We start from the raw sequence: 8,224 nt of genomic DNA, 5'->3' as shown, positions 1-8,224 counted from the left end.
CTTCCTTCCTTCCTTCCTTCCTTCCTTCCTTCCTTCCTTCCTTCCTTTCAGATTGTATTTATTTATTTAACACACAGAGGGAGAGAGAGAGAGCGCGCGCGTGAGTGTACAAACAGAGGGAGCGGCAGGCAGAGGGAGGAGGAGAAGCAGGCTCTCTGCTGAGCCTGATGCTGGGCTTGATCCCAGGACCCTGGCATCATGACCTGAGCAGAAGACAGACGCTTAACCTAACCGACTGAGCCACCCAGGTGCCCTGAGATTTTGCATTTCTAATGAGCTCCCAGGTAATGCTGATGCTGCTGGTCCTGGCATTTCCCTGTCTTTCTACAGCAGCAGTACTTTCTTAGGCCTTTAAGATACTGAAACAGCTCCTAATGGGTTAATGGCCACCCAATGGTGACACTGATCATCTGGCCACACATTCAACAGTGTTTGCATTTTGGCAATTATCTTTCCTCTTGCTGATCATTGTTGTAGGAAAAACGGTGCATTAGCTCAGGCTGCCATAACAAAATACCATAGACGGAGTGACTTAAATAACAGAAATTTATTTTCTCGTAGCTCTGGAGGCTGGAAATCCAAGCTCAGGGTGCCAGCATGTAAAGCTCTGCTGAGAGCTCTCTTCCTGGCTTGCAGAACCCGGCCTTCTCATTCCATCCTCACATGACGGAGAGAGATACCTCTCTGGTGTCTCTTCGCCTAAGGACACTGGTTCTATCAGATCAGATCTCCGTCCTTATGATCTCATTTAACCTTAATCGCCTCCTTAAAGATCTAGCTCCACTACAGTCATGTGGGGTTTAATGCTTCAACATATACATTTGAAATGGGGACACAATTCAGTCCATTACAACGGCATGATTCACTGTTTGCCCTTCAGAATTATCCCAACTTTCAAGTGGTTTGTCCCAATTCACTGTATATTTAATTATTATGAGTTTCCATTCCTAAATCTCTTTATCTTTGAATCCTTACTCTAAATACCTTCAAAATTCTCACTGCTCTCTCACTGACTTTAACGTTGGGATTAATATTTATAAAATACACTTTAAAAATGTAAACTCAGAGGCTCCTGGGTGGCTCAGTCAGTTAAGCGTCTGCCTTTGGCTCAGGTCATGATCTCAGGATCCTGGGATCGAGCCCCGCATTGGGCTCTAAGCTCAGCAGGGAGTCGGCTTCTCCCTCTCACTCTCCCTCTGTGCTCTCTCTCTCTCAAATAAATAAATAAAATCTTTAAAAAAAATGTAAACTCATTATAGGTTCCAAACTAATAAGAAGATGACCTAGATCAGAACTTCCCAACTGAAGAGCTAGGGCACACTCTGGGCCACAATGCATTGAAAGATGTGGCAATATCAATCCTCCTCAGACAGTGGGACAACTGAGGGGGCTTGTGGGTGATCCCCAGCCTAGTCTCCTTCGGCTGCAACATCCTTGTGTGTTTACCCAACAGAAACACTCTTTTTTTTTTTTTTTTTTTTAAAGATTTTATTTATTTATTTGAGAGAGAGAGTGAGAGAGAGAAAGAACACAAGAGGGGGGAGCGGGAGAGGGAGAGGGAGAAGCAGACTCCGTGCCGAGCAGGGAGCCCGATGCGGGACTCGATCCCGGGACTCCAGGATCATGACCTGAGCCGAAGGCAGTCGCTTAACCGACTGAGCCACCCAGGCGCCCCCAACAGAAACATTCTTATTTTCTAGCAGGGCTAGGCCATGAAGGGGCCAGGAAGGGCTGCCTGTCACTAAAATGACTGTGCACAATCTTTAGTGCCATCTGCTGGAAGCAGGCAAAACTGACATACTGTTGCTCCAGGAGGTAGATTTTTATTTATGAAGTGATGTAAGCGAAAACATCCTAAGAAGGGGTGTTTCCATATTACAGATTTAGTTCATTTTTTTTTTTACTAGTTGAAAGGATAAGCTTCAATTACATAAAAAAGTCAAATTGTGTGAAACACAGTTCTCTTCAAAACATGCCAGATTAAATACGTCAAACATACCAATTCACTTAGGACACACTTTTCCAAAATCACTACGATGATAAGGTTTTTAAGAAACTTGACATACAGAGGCACCTGGGTGGCTCAGTTGGTTAATGTCTGACTCGTGAGTTCAGGTCAGGTCATGATCTCATGGGTCATGGGATCAGGCCTGCCTTGGGCTCTGAGCTTGAGTGGGGGGAGGGGGGTGCGGAGGTTGGCTTGAGATTCTCTCTCTCCCTCTCCCTCTGCCCCTCCCCCCACTCACACATTCTCTCAAATAAATATATAAATCTTAAAAAAAAAGAAGCTTGACATATAAAAAATGTGCAAGAATTTGTGCATGGGGGTAGGCTAGAGAAAATGACTCTAACTTCCTAAAATATTAGAAAGCTTTCTTCTGAAGAGTGGTAAGTCTGTTGTTTCAGGTGTCAGAACAAGGACAAATGAGTTGAATTTTGATACATGAGCTACATTCAATCAGAATTCTGGGAATTCTGAAAAAGCTATCCCCACAATGGGAGAGAAGTTCAACTACATGTGCTCCACACTTGCTCCCAATTCCACCTTCTGTAACCTGTCATTCTATTTGCCACTTGGATTTCATTTCGTTTGATATTTTCAATAATTACAAAAATGCTTATTAATATCTTTAAAGTCTTTAAAAACATATCCAACTAAACTTCCAAAAAAATTTAAATCTCTGTTGTGGGCTGAATTGTGTCTCTCGTAATTTGTATGTCGGAGAGCAAGAATTTCTGTCCCCTTCAAGGTCCTCGCTGGACTAAAAATCAGATTGACATGAAGCAAATTAACAGGAGAAAATAAAATTTAATAGCATGTGTACAGGGAATCCACACAGGCATGGAAATTGCAAAGATCGGCAAAATGAGATATACTTGACATTCCGGACTAAGAAGGGGGGTAGGGGCTTGGAACTTCAGAGGAAAAGGAATGTAATTCACAGGAAGATAAGAAGAGCAGATGTTTGGTAATTAGATGTTTGCCCTGCCACGTAGATGGGTCACTCAGATAACATTTATCTTTGCTAATACCCTTATTCTGGAATGAGTTTCCAATTTAGATTCTTCTGTGTAGTTAAGGGAGGGGTAAAAGTTTCTCCTGGGCCCACAGGTTCTTCATTGACTACAGCTCAAAATAATCTGCATGCCAAAGAGACACCTTCTCAAGGGGCCTGTCAGAACCCCTTCAAACCCTACCACTAATAACTCAGAATGTGACTGTATTTGGAGATAGAACCTTTAAAGAGGTAATTAAGGTAAAATGAGGTCATATGGATTGGCCCTAATTAATTTAACTGGTGTCTTTATAAGAAGGGATTAGGAAACAGATTTGTGTGCCCAGAGGAAAGACCATGTGAGGACACAGCGAGAAGGCCACCATCTGCAAGCCAAAGAGAGTCCTCAGTAAAACCAAACCTGCTGAATCCTTGATCTTGGACTTCAAGCCTTCAGAAGTATGAGAAAAGAAATTTCTATAGTTTTTTTTTTCAAGATTGATTTATTTATTAGAGATAGCACGAGTGGTGGGGCAGAGGGAGAGGGAGAGAGAATCTCAAGCAGACTGAGTTGAGTGCAGAGCCCGACACGGGGCTCCATCTCACCACCCTGAGATCACGACCTGGACCAAAACCAAGAGTTGGACACGCAACCGACTGCACCGCCCAGGCACCCCAAGAAACTTCTATTGTTTAAGCCACCCAGTCTGGTATTTGGTTATGGTGGCCCTAGCAAGCTAATACAATGTTCTTCCTGTGGGGTCTTTTTTTCCCACTATATTTTGTTCAAGCATTGAAGTAGATTTTCTTTATTTTCTTGGCTCATAATTTCTTTCAAAAAGGATTTTTTTTCTTATAACAACTTTCTTCTTCACTAATGAAAAGTAGAAATCAAGTAGATTCCTATACACAGTTGCTGTGTAATAGACTAAAACAAGTCCTCATCACATTCTAGCAAATTTATTTGATATTATGGGGGTTGAGCTATCAGAAAGTTGTTATGGGAGAGGGTTATTTTATTTTATTTTATTTTTTTAAAGATTTTATTTATTTATTTGAGAGAGAGAATGAGAGACAGAGAGCGCGAGAGGGAAGAGGGTCAGAGGGAGAAGCAGACCCCCCCAGCTGAGCAGGGAGCCCGATGCAGGACTCGACCCCGGGACTCCAGGATCATGACCTGAGCCGAAGGCAGTCGCTTAACCAACTGAGCCACCCAGACGCCTGGGAGAGGGTTATTTTAAACAGGAATTTCTCCCATGAGATTTTCTCCTTTTAAATATAACAACATGGGTAATGTTATTCCTCAGAAATTCTCTGAGAACATTTCTCTTGAGAAAAAACATCCAGGAAGAGAGAAATATGCATTCTAAGGGATGCTACATACTTCTCACCAAGAAGAGAACAGAGAGGCCTCTCCCTGTCCTCTGTGTGGCTGGTGTGCAGCCACACAAGACTGATGGCTTCTTACTTTTATACCATGTGGGAAGAAGGTAGTGAGCCAAGTAGAAGCAAAACTGAGAGAACAACATGGAGGGATTGAGGCATTGAAAGAACAGGAGAATTTTATCTGTCATGAGTAGTGAGGAAATGTATGTAGAGGTGTTGTAGGAAGCTTTACTTTTTTTTCCTGTGAAAGATTTCTGTTTTACATCTTTAAGTAAACCTACTAAAGATCTTTATTGTTTATCAAAATTAGTCTTGGGGCGCCTGGGTGGCTCAGTTGTTAAGCGTCTGCCTTCGGCTCAAGTCATGATCTCAGGGTCCTGGGATCGAGCCCCGCATCGGGCTCCCTGCTCAGCGGGAAGCCTGCTTCTCCCTCTCCCACTCCCCCCGCTTGTGTTCCCTCTCTCGCTGTGTCTCTCTGTCAAATAAATAAATAAAATCGTTAAAAAAAATTAGTCTTATTATCTTTGAGTGAGACTCCCCACCGAAATTGGATGGATGGTGCCCAGTTGCAGACTGCAAAAACTTCATCCAAAAGGTATCTCTAAGGCCTAGCTGTTCTTATTTCCTAGATCTGGGAGATTTCTGATATATGAGTGAAGTGGGGATTTCCTGTCTACTTTCTAAGACAAAGAGTTCTTACCTTGTTCTCCATGGAGTTCCAGTAGAGCTATGTAAGTTGTAGAGCTGAAACCAGGTCATATAATCCATGTACTTTTTCTATAACCAAGGCAGAGAAAGTCAGTGGGTCTGGTATCTGTTAGTTTTCTCCCCAGCTGAAGTTTGGAAAATATGTGCTTTGAGACACACTCCAGGCTTAGGTAACATTTCTTCTCTGTGTATGTGTGTGTGCTCACATACCCGTGCGTGTGTGTGCGTGCGTGCTGTGTATTATGTTGTTACTATAATCAGCCAACCAAGATAAAGTACCAAAAAATTATAATGGCTGCAAATACACGAGTTTCTCATAGATACAAAATGTAGTCATTTTGATAGTTAATCTGCATGTACGTAAACAAAAGGCATAGTCATAATTTTGTCCCATGATCGTTAGGTATAAATGATAAGAACTGTATACAAATCACTATGGTTAGTAAGCCACATGTACACTTTCAAAATAAGGGAAAAGTTGGATGAAAAATAATAATTGTTGCCATTTTGGGGCACCTACTATGTGCTAGGCTTTGCTTTAGGTATGCTAGTATATTAACTCCACAAAATAGTAGACATTTAAAAAATAATTCTATAGGGATGCCTGCCTGGGTGGCTCAGTCGGTGAAGTGCCTGCTCAGGTCATGATCCTCTGGTGCTGGCATCGAGTCCCGCATCGGGCTCCCTGCTCAGCTAGTTAGCTCACTAAAAGCATTCGGTTGTTAGCATGTCTTTCTAAATTTTTTTAAATTGGGCCTTTTAAAAAGCCCAATATTTGAGGCTGTAAGATGCAATAGCCCTCTTCCATTTAACAATTAAGTTTAAAAACAAATTAGAAAGTTCCACCGCTCTTCTCCGGCTTTGTGGTATAAAGTGTCGGTGGGCTTCCATCGCCATCTGGTGGACAATGTGTAGATGTGCTTTGACTTGAGAAGATACTGGATGTGAAGAGGAGTGGGATTAATGAGAAGAATTTTATAATGCAATGAATCTGAAAAGAATGCATGGGAATATAAACACAACATGGATAAAAATAGTTTATTTCCTGGTAATTATAAAGGGGAATCACTTTTTAAGTGTTGGATCACAAAGTAGGATGATATGGAACTGAAGTAATGAAAATATTCAACTAATTTTGCTAGAATTAGAGTCCTTCAACTCCACGCTCCATAGTATATATCACTCCATAAACAATCCCAGCACCATGGGCCAACTTAAATAAGATGTTTATCCAGTGGTCTCGTTTGAGAGGACAGGAAGTTCTGTTTCTACATCCATTTTTATTTCTATAATCCTAATTCTCTTACTCCTAAAATCTCAACATAAAGGATCAACTCTTTTTTGGTAAGATTGCTCTATTTCCTTTGATTTTAAAATACAGATAAGCCTTAAAGTGTTAGGGCGGAGATGTGGATGACAGAGGGACAGCAGTGTGAAGTGCTGGGTACTGAGTTGTTCCAAAACCCTGCCTTTCAGCACAATGACCTTGGTGGTCAGATGGGCCGTGGGATGCTTTCTGGTCAATAAGTTATGAATTAAGAGTTTAAAAGTCCATATGATTCTAGGAAAGTACTTAATAGTTGACAACAGACAGCAGAGTAGACGGAAAACTCAGGTTTTAAAAAAGTTAATTTCCTTTGTTATTTTTCCATTAACGAAACAAATGAGACAGATCTACAGCTGGCTCAATGTTACCTTCTCCCATAATAAATAGAGGATAAATGGTATGAGATGTGATAAAATACAATAAAATTGTTTTTTTTCCCAGTCTCACTTAAACATATTTAGCTATATACATACATGCTGCCTTTCAAAACCGGTCATTGTGGGCAAGGATACGTTGCTGGTGTGCAAATACGTAGAAATCATACACCTCTATTTGTGTGCAGCTCAGTGCCTTCACCTGCTGGCCACACTTCACCCACTGGTGAGCCACTACTGAGCAAGATGGGGGCTGCCAAAAAAGCCTCAGCCCCATAAATGGTCATATCTGCTGTGACTAGGGGCAAGGTTTAGGCCCATTTGAGTCCCACAAGTCACATCCAACATGACCCTCTCCTCCCTACATTATATTTCTGACTCTTCAATTTAGGGCCAACCCTGTCAGTCCTGTAGAATCCCTCCTCCCACTCAGACATGGTTTCCTCCTTTTAAACTCTGACTGAGTGGCTTGGGGTGGTGGATGATGTGTTAGGTTCCTTCTGTCTAGTTCCATTTAGTTTCCTTTCCTTCCTAACCTCTCACCTCTGCTCCTCCAAGCCCCATAGTCACAGGGGTAGCTCATAGCCAGGCTTTCACTGCATGACCCTACAGTTGACTGAACTAGGAGTAGGCACTAGACACAAACGGAGTAAATCAGAGTCCCTCCACTTGCAACCTGGAACTGACTAAAATAACCCAATCTCAGTTATCTCAGTTTGGAATCTGTCTCATGGAGGAGCTATAGATTCTGGAGCTGTGGGAGGCCATTTTCAACCATAGGGAATGCTTATCAACAGCATTTCCCTCCTGTGACTTGTAATTTCATCAGTTAGAGGGAAGAAAGGAAAGGAGGAAATGCATGCTCTAAAGAATAAAAGATCTGCTGTAAGTGGGGGACAAAGCCAAGAGGACACACAGAGGGGGCAGTGCTGGTGATGAAGGGCTCCGTTTCAGCCTATTCCAGAGTTTTTCTTTCTTTCTTTCTTTCTTTCTTTCTTTCTTTCTTTCTTTCTTTCTTTCTTTCTTTCTTTCTTTCTTTCTCTCTCTCTCTCTTTCTTTCTTTCTTTCTTTCTTTCTTTCTTTCTTTCTTTCTTTCTTCTTTTTTAAGATTTTATTTATTTATTTATTTGACAGAGAGAGATAGCAAGAGAGGGAACACAAGCAGGAGGGAGCTGGAGAGGGAGAAGCAGGCTCCCCCCTGAGGAGCGCTCCATCCCAGGACCCTGGGATCATGACCTGAGCCCAAGGCAGATGCTTAACGATTGAACCACCCAGCCATCCCCCATTCCAGAGTTTCAACCACAGTCCTACTCCTCGTAGAAAAAACTCTCCTCAACAAAACAAAACACTCCCTTCCTTCCTATTTAAGCTCTTTTGTTTCTGGCAGCCAAATGAGTTTAAACCAATACCTCCAAAGTTATATGATATAGTTA

This window comes from Mirounga leonina, unplaced genomic scaffold (genome assembly GCF_011800145.1).
Source record: "Mirounga leonina isolate KUSES-001 unplaced genomic scaffold, KU_Mleo_1.0 Mir_357, whole genome shotgun sequence".
Classification (NCBI taxonomy): Eukaryota; Metazoa; Chordata; class Mammalia; order Carnivora; family Phocidae; genus Mirounga; species Mirounga leonina.
Note: the sequence above shows the minus strand (reverse complement) of the source record.